Source organism: Pinus tabuliformis, chromosome 3_2, assembly GCF_031772625.1.
Source record: "Pinus tabuliformis cultivar Carrire ecotype Pingquan chromosome 3_2, CPIR1, whole genome shotgun sequence".
Taxonomy (NCBI): Eukaryota; Viridiplantae; Streptophyta; class Pinopsida; order Pinales; family Pinaceae; genus Pinus; species Pinus tabuliformis.
In genome coordinates, this window is record NC_142302.1 from 960,957,385 (window position 1) to 960,974,743 (window position 17,359).

Here is a 17,359-nt window from a genome sequence, read left to right on the forward strand (position 1 = left end):
GGTTATGCACATCCATCTCAAAGTAATTGGGACACAACATTTCCTTGGCAAACTTGGCCATCTCAACCCGAAAACCAATCTAGGTAATAATGTTGGAAATAATCATATGGGAGATATCCAAATTCTCCTTACTTTTTTCCTCAATATCCTCCATACCCAACTCCATGTTATCCCCTACTATCCACCTCCACCACAACCACAGCCCCAACCACATCTATCTCAAAGATCCACTCCCATTCAACTACCTGTACCACCATTCCCAAACAAAAACAATGAAGTAACTCAACCAATTTACAATGTTAAGGTACAGAACTTCCAAGCAACTCCTCTTGATCTAAATGGTATCGATATTAGATCAGGAAGAGTATTGCAAAAAACAATATTTTCCTAATGTCATTGAAGAATAAAATCTAGAAGAAGAAGATCTAGAAGAAGCATGTATCACATTTTATGGAGAGAATCCATTGGAGCTTGAGATTGAAGAGTTTTTGTTATGCTTACCATTAGATCCTTTGTGTTCAAGGGACCAATCAACAAAACGTAGAGGATTTGAATGACACAAAGAAAGAAGACATAAAGAAAGATCTAGAGGCGTAAGCAAGCCAAGGGCATCAAAACTATATTGAGGTTTGGTTCCAAAAAATCGACAAGGTGGAGCATCACTCTCTTCTTCAATAATTCTTGATATCATCAAAGTCAAAGAATTTGGTCTCTAATATTTAGGTACATATCAAAACCTAAGTTTTGATCTTACACATGAGTTTATCTATCATCTTGTTATGCACATATCTCCATTGGAAGTATTACTACACTTGAAAGAGATTTTGTTTTTCAAGTAGAGTGGGACAAAACAAAAATGGAAAAAGAGAGAGAAGAAAGGAAGAGAATAAAATATCAAGTGAAAACCTCTTTTTAGGTGCCTGAGTTTGCCTTACATATTGAAAAGCTCCTTGAGGTGGTTAGAGGGTTGGAAAGAGAAAAAGGAAAAAAAAAGGAAAAGATCCTAAAGGAAAACCTCTTTTGAAGCGCCTAGGCATACCTACTAGTTGAAAACCTCACTGACACAAGTAGTTGGCCTAGGAAATAAAAAATAAATAAACAAATTGAAAAGGAAAAAAATATTTTCTCCATGTTTCTCTCTCTCATGAATGTCAGTTCTCTCAACATTTGCAAGCAACAAGAATAATTTAGCACCAAAAGAAAAAATTAACCAAAAACCTGGTCAAAGGAAGTCAAACTTGGGCTTTATCCTCCTTTTCTCATATGCCTGAATAGGATCAAGGCCATGTCAATCCATCAACCTCATCCAGTTTCAATATCCATCCATCATTCCCAAGCCTTTCCCATGCATTTTCCTCCCTGTCCTAAAATGCTACAGGAGGCCAAAATACACAGGGCAGAACATTTTTTTTACGATATCTAAAAAACCATGAATCCATTGGCTAATTTTTTCATGGGGAAATGAATATGGATAATGGTAACATTCTCAAACAATTTCAGCAAATTCTCGTGCACACATTTCAATAAATTGACCTATACAATCATTTGGAATTTTCTCGATATTTGAGCATCCATTAGACAAGATGTTTTATGGGGAGGTGCATATGTATGATGGAAAAATGCTCAAAACATTTTAGGTCAATCCAATATACTATTTAAGACATATTGATAAAATGTTTATGCTACAAGAGTGTTCCATAATTGCTACATGATTGTCCTAAAATGCTACAGGAGCAACCAGAAGTGTTGTGGGAGGTAGATTAGCTCGAGAAAAGAGCCCAAAAGGTCCTCTTTTCGTTTGGAAATGTTTGGATAGGTCCAATCAAATTCATTTACCACAATCACCACTCTATTCAACCAAATCCATCACCAAAATTACACCTTTGACCACACATGAGAAAATACAGAAAAATGACTCTCCCTTCAAAAACATTTCTCTCCCACAACTTTTACCACCTTCTAAAGATCTTATTATTGTCCCTAAAATCCACTGTGATTTTTACAAGTCCCTAAATGCAGTGTGATATTGTGACGAGAAACTGAATCATTGCTACAAGAGGAAAACAATCATGCAGTAGCCTTCACAGATTCATCAGAAAACATGTTCCAAGGATTCTTATTACTCAAGAATGAAGATTTGGCCACCCCTGAAGCTTGACGAAGCAATACCATCTGTAAGGACAAGCTGTAAGGTCACCCATCCACTCCAACAATAGCAGGTCAATAACTAGAGAGATACCTATAAGCAAGAAAGGTTCCATCAATTAACTACATTATGTGAAGACTTGTGCCAATGAAAACAAGGAAATTAGGACCTGTAGAGAACCATGTACTGATCATCAACTCAATAGTAACATGCGCGCATATCCAACAACCATGAACTAGGTAAACGCATGCAATATTCTTCACCTCTTCTCTTAAGCATGTTATGGTTAGAAATTATTATCAATACATGAGAGAGGAGGTTTTATAAACTAAGGATGGATCGACAGTCTTGGCCACCCTCAATGAGTTAATTGTAGCTAACTCTCTGACTCACGGAAAAATGAAAATGCAAATTAAGAAGGGTGATGATTACAAGGAGAGGGGACAATAGTTAATAGAGGAAATTTGTGTGAAGACCAAGTCAAAAAAGCACGCTGAGCAATTACCATGAAAGGGAATTAAAGTACAAGCCTCAAATTCACTTCCACAATTACTCATTCCTAGGAAATAGTTGGAGAAACCCATCAAGGTACAAAAGGACAAGCTAAATGCTACAAGAGTATGCATAGAGTGCCACCAAAGTTGTTATAGGATGAGTTTGCAGGTGCTACATGATTGTGTGATGTGTTACATGATTGTGTGAAATGCTACAGGACAGCCTGAAATGCTACAAGAGCACTGAAGATATGCTATAATGGTGAATTAAGAGGAGAAAGGAACCAAATTAACTAGGAATTTTCAAAAAATACCCCGTGAAAATGAGAGAGTCATCCTAAAAAAGGTAAATCACATCCTAGCTCCTCACTTTCCATAAAATTTCATAGTGAAATCTACCCACTACAAACATCTTGTAGCAAAAACTTGAAGAGGTAATTTCCTTTGGAAAATTTGTTTTCTTATATAAGAGGGGCAAGGAAAAATCTGGCCAAAAATCAACCACCCTATCTCTACCTTTGCACCTTAGACTATTCAAAGAAAATTCTTGCAAATTTCTTGGAATAATATTAAACCAAAGGGATTAATATTGTAACCCAAGCTATGTAAACCCTAAGATAAATATTATAAACACTAAAATAAACATGGTTGACCATGGTTGATTTTTATAGTGCGACAATGTTTGTCACGATGTGTTGTTGGACCATGCTTGACCATGGTTGACCGTCATTAATTTTCATATTGAGAGAATCTTTCTCACAATGCAACATTGGACCCTTGTTGACCATGGTTGACCATGACTAAAGATGGTTGATTTTCATATTGAGGAAATATTTGTAAAAAACGTGAAGTTGGACAAAGATTGACTATGATTATCATAATGTAACAATGGATCATGAGATAATATTTGACACAATGTGACCATGATTGACAATGGTTGATTTTCATATTGAGACAATCATTGTCACAATGGGACGTTAGACCATGATTGACAATGGTTGATGATGGTTGAGCACGATTAACAATGGGTTGACGATGGTTGACCAAGATTGACCATGGTTAACCATGGTTAGTGATGTTTCACATATGATTGATGTCCATATTGAGACAATATTTGTCACAATGTGAGGTTGGACCATGGTTTACCATGATTAACAATGGTTGATTTTCATTTTGACTATGATTAACCATGATTGATTTTAAAATTGAGGCAGTCTTTGTCAAAATGAGACATTGGACCATGGCGGAACATGGTTAACCATGATTTAACATGGTTGACCATTGTTGACTTTCATATTGAGAAAATATTTCTCACAATGTGACATCGAACTATGGCTGACCATGATTATAAACCCAAGGGATTTATATTAAACCCTAGGATTAAGATTATAAACTCTATGAATAATATTACACCCTAAGAATATGAACCTTTGGATTAATACACCCGAAGGATTGATATTATAAACCCAAGGGTATTATAAATAGTAATAATAATAGAATAATTTCTATATTCAAGCTTTTGTGATCCATCATGAATTAAACAAAGTCTTTCGGTAGAAATCACATGAGAGAATTTTTTTTTTTGGCCGTGTTTCAAACCAACAAGTGTGGTTCATCACTAGGATGAGATGAAGAGGTAGACCATGGCAAAGGCTTAAATATAGAGCAATGTAGAGACATAATTTCAAGTAATAGCTATATTTGAAGAGTAATGTTTAAATTATAATATTAATTTATTAATATATTAAAAACAAATATTAGCTTATTAACTTATTAAAATATTAATATGTAACGGGTATATTAAACGACTACTTTTTGAAACATAATATTTAATATAATTTATTAAAACCAAATAATATCATTATTTAAATATTTTTTCAAGAACTAGCCATTTAATATAACCGTTAACAATATTTGTTTTTAATAAATTAATATTATAATTTAAACATTATTGTTCAAATATAGCCATTAGTTGAAATTATGTCTCTACATTGCTCTCTATTTAAGCCTTTCCCATTGTCTGCCTCTTCATCTGGTCCCGAAGATTAACTACACTTGTTGGTTCGAAACGCGTTGGCCAAAAAAAAAAATATCTCTCATGCAATTTCTACCAAAAGACATTGTTTAAATAAAATAATTATCCAAACTTTATAAATAAATATTAATAATTAATAATCATAAAGATTTGTGGATTAAAAGTGTCTTTTTGTTTTGGTAAGTGGATTAGTTGTTATAAATGTCATATTATGTCTTTATTACCAACAATTAGAGAAATATCTACAATCCAACGAGAAATCATTAAAGAAAACTTTCAATTTTGTTTGGTGTAAGTCGAAATCCTATTTTTACAATAGTTTGAATACCATCATCACACTAATTCCCTAACATAGGAGGTTTTAGAATATATTAAATTTTGATATTAAATTACCTTAATTTTAATTCTCTTATTATTATTTTAATGAAAATACCAAACAAAAATTAAATAACTTAATATTTTTTTAAAAATAAGATAGCTAAAATTTTAGATAATTTAGTTTTTTTAATCTTAAATATTAAATATTAATATTATAATTAATCTCAATAAATTAATTATGAGATTTTATATAGCACCTAGTTATATCACACTTACAATATTATGATTTATTAATGCCACAGATTTAAAAAGCCATAATTTATTTTCCATTTCATATAACACTTATTCATTTGACAATTTTTTTGTTCGCCAATTTAATTAAGACTATAAAAACAACATAAATATATTAAAATATAAAATTCAACGATGGTAAAATTCATTGTGACTAGAAATAAGATTTCCTACACAGAATTAAAATTCTAAATAATAATAAGGATAATAATTCACGAATACTAGGAAAAATATAATACCTCATAAATGCTAAGGCATAACAATGATAACATGCTAAAAATAATAAGAGTGACAATTACAAATATTTAAATGTAATTGTAGGCATCTATATAGGATTTTATTTATTTTTTGTGTCCATATTATCCATGAGCATTAAATATTGGATCCATTTCTTGAGCATGGAACATTCTCTTTAACAATGGAAGCCATGTTTAATGTAGACGTCGTTAGAAAAATAAGAATTTATAGTAAACCTGGGGACTTTTTTGAAGGATAATAATTTGATCAAAAAAGATTTATATCCATGAAGAGAGCCTATTGACTTTATAAGGCTCTTGGTACATGCATATCTAGAATAATTTCATCCACTATTTATTATATATTGTAACAAATCTATGAGTTGAAGCTTCCTAAAATCCATAAAAACGAAAAGTTAAAAGGAGTTAGTAATGAATACCATCAAGTTTGTTATTATTTTCTAGGTTATTGATAGCTCAATTTAACGCTCAAACCATGCAAAAATGCATGAAAGAATATATGTTAGAGCATAATCCCTAATGGAAAGAGATAATGACAACAAGAATTATGTAACCTTGGTTATAGCTTTCTTAAGAATCCCATTTAGGCATATAAAATTTTGCTACTCTCATAGATCTTAGGCTTGGTATGAGGAAAAGGGAAAGAGAGCTTTGAGCCATTCTCAAAATAATTGAGTTAAAATACCATCACATTGATGTCAATTTTTCTGAAGACAACAACATGAAAGGGGATGAAATGCATAAAAGTGGGAAAAGGGGGAATGATCAAACAATTGAGGATTTCAAGATGAAAACAATTGGATTAATATAATCATAGTTTACATTGTTATAGTCCTAATTTCAAGTTTTATGATGTTAACAATTTCCATTTTGTGTAGGTTTATATCTAAACTTGATCATGAAAAAAGCTAAAAATTTTCAGTTAGTTCAATAAGATTACTTATCCCAACAAATCATTAACATAATTTAGCATGAAGCTTACAATGAACTTGATCAAAAATATACAAGTTAAGTGTTAATGAGATATTTCCATTCAAAGATTGATTCTATGATTTTTCCCCATAGGTATTTATTATGATAATGTTGATACCATGAACTACATACTATGTTTCCTAGGAACAAACAAATGTCAAATTAGATGTCAATACTATAACCATGCCATGACATACAACAAAGCGTCTATCCAACAAATTAACTATGAATAAATATGTTTACCTACTTTTTGGGAAGTAGTATATATTAACATGAAGAAGGAAAAATAACTTCATTTCCTTGTTTTAGTAAATATTTGTTGTTTATTTTTCAAAATTGTCATTGGAGCACAATTATATTTATTTTTCCTAATAAATTTATGATTCCATTAATATTACACTCATAACCCTCATTAATTATCTTATTTTTTTCGCAAATCCAAAAAAATATATAACAAAGAAAACAACATTATAATGAGTCTCAAATTCAAACAAAATAGATACAAAATTAACTGCAATGACAATTTTCATATAAACCAGTATCAAATATCTCTACACTATGAATTTAGGAATGAATTAAAAATGCCCATATCTTGGGGTTTGGCATTGGATCCCTCCCTTTTAAATATTTGGGAATTCCCTTATTGGTGAATTCATTAAAGACTTCATGCTGGAAAACTATCCTACAAAAACTCAATGGAAAACGCAATAGTTGGGTCTTCCAGTCCCTCAACCTAGAGGGGAGGACAATCCTCATCAAATTTGTACTTCAATACATTCTAATTTATGAACATTATAAAATGTAAGCCTTGAAAATGGCCTACTCCAAAATGGTTGACATCTTTAGAAAATTTATATGGGGAGGTGCGCAACAAGTCAAGAAGTGGGATATGGTGTCATGGCTGGTTCTTTTTAAAAAAAATATGGAAGGGGGTGTAGGCCTGAGATGACCCCTACATTCTGAACCAAGTAATGGTAGCAAAATTATGATGGAGATCGATAGGAGGAGGGATGGACCTCTGGAAACAAATATGGACACGAAAATATAACATGTGAGAGAGAACATAAATATTCTCTAGTATAGGGATCCTCCCAAAGGATCGATGATATAGAACTTGGCGGCCCAAAATAGGAACCTCATCCAATAGCATGCTTTCTAGGAAATACGTAATGGCAAAACAAAATTATAACATGTGAGAGAGAACATAAATATTCTCTAGTATAGGGATCCTCCCAAAGGATCGATGATATAGAACTTGGCGGCCCAAAATAGGAACCTCATCCAATAGCATGCTTTCTAGGAAATACATAATGGCAAAACAAAATTATTTTGGCAAGACTCCTCGCAACAAAGAGAGTGATTGCTTGGAAGGAGAGACTCGAGGGACATTTTTATATACACCAGAGACATGAACATGCACTCGGTCGAGAAATCCTGGAAAGAATAAAATGGGGAGGAAAGATGGAGGAGATGGAAGAAGCAAGAAGACTTTCCACAGGCACCTGCAACAGATCATTGGAATCGGCTAGACAAAAAACTCGGATCTAGAAATTTAATCATCCTCAATGACCCTGATATATTAAGATGGGGACACATGACTAAAGGAACCTTCACCATAAAAGAGACATACTATTTACATATGGGGCATGATCCAGAAGGGAAAAGCTTGATGTGGAAAAATATATGGAAGGGAGGATGGTCGTAGATGTTGTCACACTTCATATGGCTAGTAAGTAGAGGTCACATTTTAACATGGGATCAACTCCAATCAAGGGGGTTCGTTTCGCTTATTGTGCAAATAATACATCGAAGACCTTGAACATATGCTCAATACCTGACCTTTTGCATAAAATAAATGGAGACAACTGTAAGAAGTATTTGGAAGAATGGACTGAGACAACCACATCATCTACGAAAGAATAGTCCTATGGAGAACCCAAATATTCTCGATCCCTATGGTAAACAGAGCTTGCGGGCTAGCTTTTGGACTAACCCTATGGGCCATATCAATCCTTACCCCAAGAGAATGTCTAGGAAGGATTCATCCACAACATCTAGGAAATAATCCTAGTGGAGCATTGACATTAGGATGACTCACACGTACTCCCGTAGGAAGCTCGAATCTTGCAGATATTGAACCTATCACCGGAGATGATAGCTCCCTCATCTTGGAAAAAACATAGGATGGGAATGACATCTCTCGACCACTTCAAAGCCACGACAGAGTTATTTATAAAACTGAATTTCGATGGCACCTCAAAGGGGAACCCAAGATTAGCTAGACTAGGTGATCTCTTTAGGGATTCCGAGACCAATACCGATTTAATTTATGCCCACTCCTATGGGTTTGCTAGTAATAATGAAGTTGAATTTGCTACGGCCAAGAAAGTTCTTCAAATAACTATTCGAATTGGATATAAAATATAATGGTCGAGGGGTATTCTGGCTTGGTCATTAACACAATGAAAATTTTGAACAATCGAACCAAATGGGCTAAGCTCAGCTATAGCTGGCGAACTTCCAGACTAATACGAGAAATAGGAGAGATGATTCATAAGTTTGATTACATAATGGTCAATCATGTTAGATGAGGGGCAATAAAGTGGCAGATTTCCTAGCCAATTGGGGATGCAGTCACCAAAATGACCCTGTGGAAAAAATATGGCCAATTCAACCCTGGGACAAATGGTACCAGGCCCTGGAAGAAATCTTGGTGCAGGATCAAAGACAAATCTTTTAGCATGGAAAATTAGTATACCAAACCCCCGATTAGGGTGCAAAACAATGGATCACCTCATTAAGATGTGGTTAATGGTTGGTACTGCAATGTATAGAACCACGACCCCCCACACGCTTGAGGCAATGGGTCACGTGGCCCTTTGCATGATGTTAAACAATACATTAAGGAAAGGTGGCGACGGGAGGAGGTGAAGTGTTTGAGTTTGTAATTTCCTCGGAGAGAAGTCTGGTGAGTATCAGAGCGATTGTGAGGAAGGAGATTGGAGTGGCGGGCTGGTTCAGTGGATCCACAAACAACAAAATAACCATCGTCTCCATGCAAAGGATTACACGTATGTTATCGACCATCTCTCTTATGTCAAAATGCTTCCTTGTTTTGGGTTTCGCTTGAGGCAGAGAGAAGAAATTTTTGGGAAGGATTGTAAGGATGTGGGGGGTTGGGGGCGTAGGCTAGTGGCATGTGCCAACTTTTGCTTCTATCTTTGGCATCCGAGAGGCACTCTCTCTGTCTCGCTCTACGTCGAGATTCTCCTTTCACGTATGGGAATTTTGATGTCTCTGGTTGGGGGCATAGTATAGAAGCATACAGGTGTGTCATTGTAGAAGATAGGGGATTGGGCTATGGGGATAATGTTTGTGTGTACACTAGAATTTGGAGGGGAAACCTCTATAACATGACCATGTGCAGTCGGAGAGGGGTTTGTAGAGACCTAAGAATGGGGGAGAAGGAGGAGAATTACTGCGGGCAAGAAACATGACAGGGAATTGACACTGGCTATGGAAGGAGGGTTGGTGATGGCAGCGTTATGGAGATCTGGGATGGGTGAATGCCTGTGTTGGGTCCTCTTTTAGCATACTGGGTGGATAATAAAGGGCATGCTAGCCACATTGGGTCAATGGCATGTAGGAAGTTGCACATCTCTACCTGGGATTGGGGAGAAATTGCATGCCAGAGCATTACTAAGAGGAGTCACCTTTTGCGAAATGTAACCTCTGGTGCAGGTTGTGGGCTGCTCCCCTCTGCAGAACCCACCTCCTGCAATGAGGGGCATGGTATTGCAACTGACAGGGGAGGGTATGAAGGTAGAGGGATGGAGGCGCACAACCCTACCACTTTTGTGCATGCACCTTGTTGTAATACATTAAAGATTAATCTGGTTACAGTTTCTCACATTCCATAGGATTGGGTCAGAGAGACCATGGCACTATCTGCAAAAACCCAAGGTTGCATTAAGAAACCTCGCATGACTAGGCAAGACATAGAACCTAGACCTTGAGGTGGTCAACGGGGTTGGAAGTCTATCATACAGTTAATTAGTGAAGCGACAACCGCTTACCTAGAGGGAACCAATGAAAAAATTCCAAATTTGTTAGAAGAATGGGAAGTAGAAATGAAGCAGGAGAGTGACACATATACAAAATTGGAGGATTGGAGAGTCCTGTTCGGGATCCTGGAAATACATGAGTCAAACTCACCCATTTCAACCAAACCCTCTACCTATACTCGGTGATGAGAAACCTACTCAGAAAGGCGATGGATCTCGGTATGCATGACAGTCACAGTTCAAGGAATGCCAAATTGTAAGTAAAGATGTAGTTTCAACTACACAAATATGACGTCTCCCTTAGCCGAATTGCGCAACACCTACCATTTATCTTGGTTTTCTTGGTATGAATGCCAAAGATCCAAAACCAGTGGAACCAACATCAGTTGAACAACACGATTAGCATGCCTGCTTTATGACAATTTTGTTTATATATGTGGATAGCTTTTAAATTTGTCTATGCAATTATATATGTATGTAGAACTCTAGAGTGGTGTAAATGTAGTGTAAATGTGCTCTATATTAATGAAAAATGAAGCTCTACCAAGCTTACATGAAAAAAAAAATGAATTAAAAAAAAACATGTATACATATCTATAAAATTTTATTAAACCTAAATGAGGTTTATGCTAAAACAATATGAGCGTTTGTATCTAGATATGTGGTTGACTTATCTGTGTTGAAAAGTACACAATATTAAGCAATAGATTAGTCGCGTTATTATTCTCGTTATTGTACTCATTAAATAGAAAAATTAAAATTAAAATGAAACGATGGAAGGTAAATAATAAAGTTCGTTCATGATTTTAAGTCTGTCTCCATATAATATAATATAGAAACTATTGTTAATTAAATAACTAATATTTCAGTGTCCAGATACATTCAGTAATTAAGTTTTAAGAGTCGATACATTCATCGATATCTCAAGATCTAACTCTTTTTAAAATTTTGTAGTATTTATTCCCCAACAATATAGTCACCTTGCTGGAAGATTATTGAGCCCTTCAAACAAACTAAAGGCAGGGTTGAAAACGCTTAATTTTTATGAGCGCCACTTGGTCACATAGTACCTTTATCCACATGATAATTGGATTAAAATTCCTCGTGGAAACAGATCAATAGCAACTCGCCTTCTCATCTCCCATTAGAGGCGTCATCTCCCTTCCGACGTTGTTTCCTTTTATTTAAAACTTTCTTTGAATATCCACCCATTCCCTGTCAGGTGGATGGATACTCAGTGTGCAGGCTGTCAGTGTTGATGACTTAGGTTGTTTTTTATTCATTTCTGAACATTAAATTGCACGAATGCTGTTTACGAAACCCGAAGATACCGAACAGTTTGATAATCTTGCTGTAACAAAGGCAGTGGGTTTAAAAAATAGTGGGCCACATGCAAATAGATTCTCTCCCTTCCAGTTGTCCTCCATCATTGATTTGCGTCCTTTCTATACCAATTCATATCACACCTCTCCTACGTACGCCTATTTGATACAGCGTCTGCGCGATTTGACATGTAAAAGATTATGAACAATAGGTCCACCCCTGATGATAGTAGTCTCAAATTTTTGGTTCAGGAATACTCACCGTGAGTTGTTGGCGAAGTGTGGAGATAAGATAGTTTATGAAATCATCGGTGGCGTATTGGTAGGAATCAGCCTCCACGGGGAGCGTATTGGGTGGAATTCACACGACACAAAAAGCACCTGAATGGTTTCAATGGCTGAAACCTTCTTCCCAGTATCCGCCACTTTTAGAACTGATCAACCGTGGCCAAAATGTGCCAAACCATCAATCGCTGAAGTGCAATAATAAGACTCCACTTGTAGATGGTTTGTTTGAGATCATGGATGTAATATACAATCCAGCATAACGTTCTTTATTGTTTTTCAATTATTTGAACGTGTCCATGTTCAGTACGATATGTTGATCTGATAAGTAGGTAGAAATTCAACTCAAGGTGTTTCAGCTACAGATGATTAGATAGGTTGAAAATTGAAATGGCAGAACACTAGTGCATTTAGTGGAAAGGACATAAAAATATATGTTTAAATGTTGGACAGAAGAACTGATGTTGGCCCATGCCCAATAAAGCCTTTGATTATGCGAATGGATGTAGACTGTCGAATCTTATGTGCTTATAAAAAGCGAACGTTTTCGAGCGGTATTCTCACAAACGCAAGACCAGAGAAAAATGTTGAATTACACGTATCTACTCAGAACTTTGTACATTCATCACATTATAAGTACAAGTTTTTTACTTTCATATTCAAACAAAATTTCTTAATAATACAAGACCAGCCGTTTCCTAATAACCTTTTAATGCTGTCCCAAACTAATAAAATCAAATGGCATAAAAATGAATTAATGGAAGAGCTTGCAACTATCGATTGATACTTTGTTTTGTTGTTGCAATAATTTTTTTTTTCTTTTTTAAATAATATATATCATTTTTTTGGGGGTAGGATTGAACTTAGGAACTGAAGAACACTTAGATATACAAAGATTTGCTAACATGTTTTAAACCAATTATACTACTACTCACTAAAGATATAATTATTAATGTTTTAATTTTAAATTATATAGAATTAAAATATTTAAATTAAAATCGATAATGAAATATTTTGTTTACAATGTTCTTCCATAGAGAGTGAATTATACATTTTCTCTCTACATTATAATACAAATTTTTATGTTTTTAATTACTTGTGATATATATTGAAAATGTATTTTAAAATACTTTATTTATATATATTATTAAAATATTTTTTAAAATTTATGTAGTTATTAATTATCTTTTATATATTAAAAAATAATTTTAAATTAACACAATCACATCAATAAATGTGATTGATATATTTGAATAGGCATATATCAACTATATACATAATCACATTAGTAAATATGGTAATTGTTGAATTTAGGCTTCCGTGGCCCATATCAACTTTTTCGAGAATATTTTTCGGTGTAAATCACATTAGAATGCATTTGTCGACATGTTTCAAACCCACGAGTGTGGTTCATCGTCATGAGGAGTTGAAGAACTAGATCTAGGCTAGATGTTAAATAGATAGAGCAGATCATCCAATGGCTATATTTTACCAAGAGATGACTATATGGGACTAGGCACTTAGACTCGCTAACAACAACCAATCAAGTTTAGTTGTTAGTGAGTCTAAGTGTCGAGTCCCATATAGCTGTTCTTTGGTCAAATATAGTTGTTGGATGATCTGCTCTATCTATTTATCATGCAGAATCTGGTTCTTCAACTTGTCTTGACAATGAACCACACTCGTGGGTTGGTCAATATAGATGGTGCGATTGTTTGAGTAATGTGGTTGAAAATTTTTTATTATTAATTTTAATCAATAATATTAATAAATAATTATGTTATCAAAGGTTAATAGTGTTGATTGTCAAACATAATCAAACATAGTTGAACACATTAGTAAATGCGGATGACTAATTTTATAACACCGTAACGCAAAGTTGGATAAATTACAATGTAACATTGTGACAAAGTTTGAACATGGTCAAGAAATTAAACAATGGCTATAAATGCTGACTTTGTTTCATTATTTTAATGAATTTGGTTGAATTTGTTGCAATATTAATATTAATTTAATCAATAATAATAAGAGAGAACTATGTTTCGCTGAAGTTGATGCGTTCTTAGTACTAAATAAAGTCGAACATAGTCAACCATACAAGTAAATGTGATTGACTAATTTTGTAATGTTGCAATGTAATGTTAGATAAGTTGCAATGTAACGTTAGATAAATTGCAATGTAATGTAATATTGCGACAATGATTTTCACATTGCAACAATGTTCGTAATATTAAACCCTGATATTATAAAATATAACATTAAAACCAATATTATAAACTCGAATATTATAAACCGTAATATATTAAATATTATATATTAAACTTCCTATATTATAAAAACAATATTATTTACTGCAATGCTAAGCCTAATATTATAAATGAAAATACTAAATCTTAATATTATAAATCCAATTGTTAAATATGGTGAATGAGGAAGATTATTGTTAATATGTTAATTAGGGGGGGTGACATCGTTTAACTAATGTGGTTCATTATGTTTGATTATTAATATTAATCAATAATTTAATATATGATTATGTTTGATTGAGGCTGACGATTGTTGACTGTCGAACATATTCGAACATAGTCGGCCCCATTAGCAAATGTTGTTGACTAATTTTGTAATGTCACAATGTTCCAATGTCATGTAACATTGTAACAATGACTGTCACATCGCAAATTTTTTTTATCATGGCCAACAATTTAAACAATGACTATAAAGGTCGACTTTGTTTGACTTTTTTCATCAATGTGGTTCAATATGTTTCGCTATTAATATTAGTCAATAATAATAATCAGCTATCATGTTTTACTACATTTGAAGAGAGTTGAATGTAATATGTACTCAACAAACATAGTATAACATAGACAAGCACAAGAGTAAATGTGGTTGACTAATTTTTTAATGTCGCAATGGGATGGTGGATAAATTGCAATGTAATATCAGATTGTGACAATGATTGTCACATTGCAGCAATGTTTATAATATTAAACTCTATATATTAAACCCTAATATTATATATCCTATTTATTAAACAATTTATTTATAAACCTAATATTATACATTGAATATTAAATTGAATGTTATAATCCCAAATTATAAACCCTAATAATATTTACCCTATATTTTAAACACCCTATATTATAAACCTAACTATTAAATATGGTGAATATGGTTGACTATTGTTAAATATGGTAAACATAGGGTTGACCAAGCTTCATCATTGTCAACTATTAAACATTGATTATAGAGAGTGGCATAGTTTAACTAATGTGGTTGAGTTTTTTTTATTATCGATATTAATCAATAATATTAATAAATATTTATGTTGGACAGAAGTTGAAAAGTGTTGATTGTCAAACATAATTGAACATAGTCAACCACATTAGTAAATGTGGTTGACAAATTTTATAATGTCATGATGTGATGTTGTATAAATTGCAATATAATGTATCATCGTGACAATGATTGTTACATTGCAGCAAAGTTTGATCATGGTCAACAATTTAAAAAATGTCTATAAAGGTTGCCTTTGTTTGACTTTGTTGACAAATGTGGTTGACTATATTTCACTATTAATATTAATCAATAGTAATAACAGGAAAGTACGTTTAACTGAAGTTGAAGAGTGATGAATCTCAAACATAGTTAAACATATTCAACCAAATTAGTGAATGAGGTTGACTAATTTTTTAATGTCACAATGCGACATTGGATAATTGCAATATAATATAAGATTGCGACAATATTTCTACATTACGAGAATTTTCGTCACAATGTGATGTTGGATAGATTTTTCTTTAATTCCAACGCTACAACATGTTTGATTATGAATATTAATCAATGATATTAATAGGATAATATGTTTGAAAGAAGTTGAAAATTATTGTGAACTATTTAAACATTGATTTTAAAGGTTCACTTTCTTTGATTATGTTTGACGAATGTGGCTGACTATGTTTGACTATAAATATTCATCGGTAATCATAATAATAGGAGATTATGATTGACTGAGCTTGAAGAGTGTTGAAATTCAAACATAGTGAAGCATAGTCAACTAATTTTTCATGTCACATTGCGATGTTGGAAAAACTACAATGTAATGTAAGATGGTGACAATGTTTCCGACATTGAGACGTTGGATAGATTTTAGTACCATTACAACATCAAAATATTATTACTATACTACTCAAAATTATTAATATTAATATTAATATTATTAAACATTGTTAATAATATCAAGGTACAATTATAAATTCGCCATAATTTCCTCTTAAGCTTGTTTTTTGCTTTTCATCTAATCCAAGTGGATATTAGTGGCCACCAGCCTATTCCACCTACACATCTCGTCAGTTTCATCCATTTCGTTAATTATAGTAACAATTACTATTTTTAGCAGTCTTTCAGGTCCTGAACTTCAAGAGCTATTTTGACCCCCTAAACAATGTTTTTCTTTAGGTTCACAGTAGACCCATAGACATAGGGAGGGGACTACAGTAAATCATGTACTAGTCGAAGAGATATTTCGAATGAGCTATCATATATGCCAAACAAAGATAGTGTGACCAAGTTACGACCTTGGGAAGTTGGCTACCCAACTAACCCCAACGTGTTACACAAACTCTTGGTGTTCCATCTTGTGTGGTCAAGGTTTTGGTTGTTTAAGGTTTTCCCTTATTTTTCAAGAATAAAAAGGCTCTTGATACTCATTGTAGCACAATTCATAGGCATGTAGCCTCCACATCTCTTCTCAAATATAAACTACGATCACTTGAGATAGTTTATTTCCATTTTATATGTAAGCATATTTTAGTTCTTTGATATCAATGAAACAAAGTTTTATTTATATTGCATCTCGGTATTTATGTTTTTATAAGTATTCTATTGCATTCCTACATATGTTTGGATCAGTGGTATTGGAGAGGTATGCTCTTTCTCTATTATTCTTTACATGTCCCCAATAAGGTCAAGGTATAAGGAGTTAGGGATCAAACCGGTTGAACCTTTGAAAGACTAGCCTAGCAAACCTTGATGGACTCCGATTATAGAAGAAAATAAAGATGAGGTAGCATTATATCATTTTAAAATATTCCTCAAGGAGGCCCTTGAGTAATAGATGAATGTGATGGTGGACAATGTTTCCTAGATCCTTCAACAATGCATCTTCATCCAACA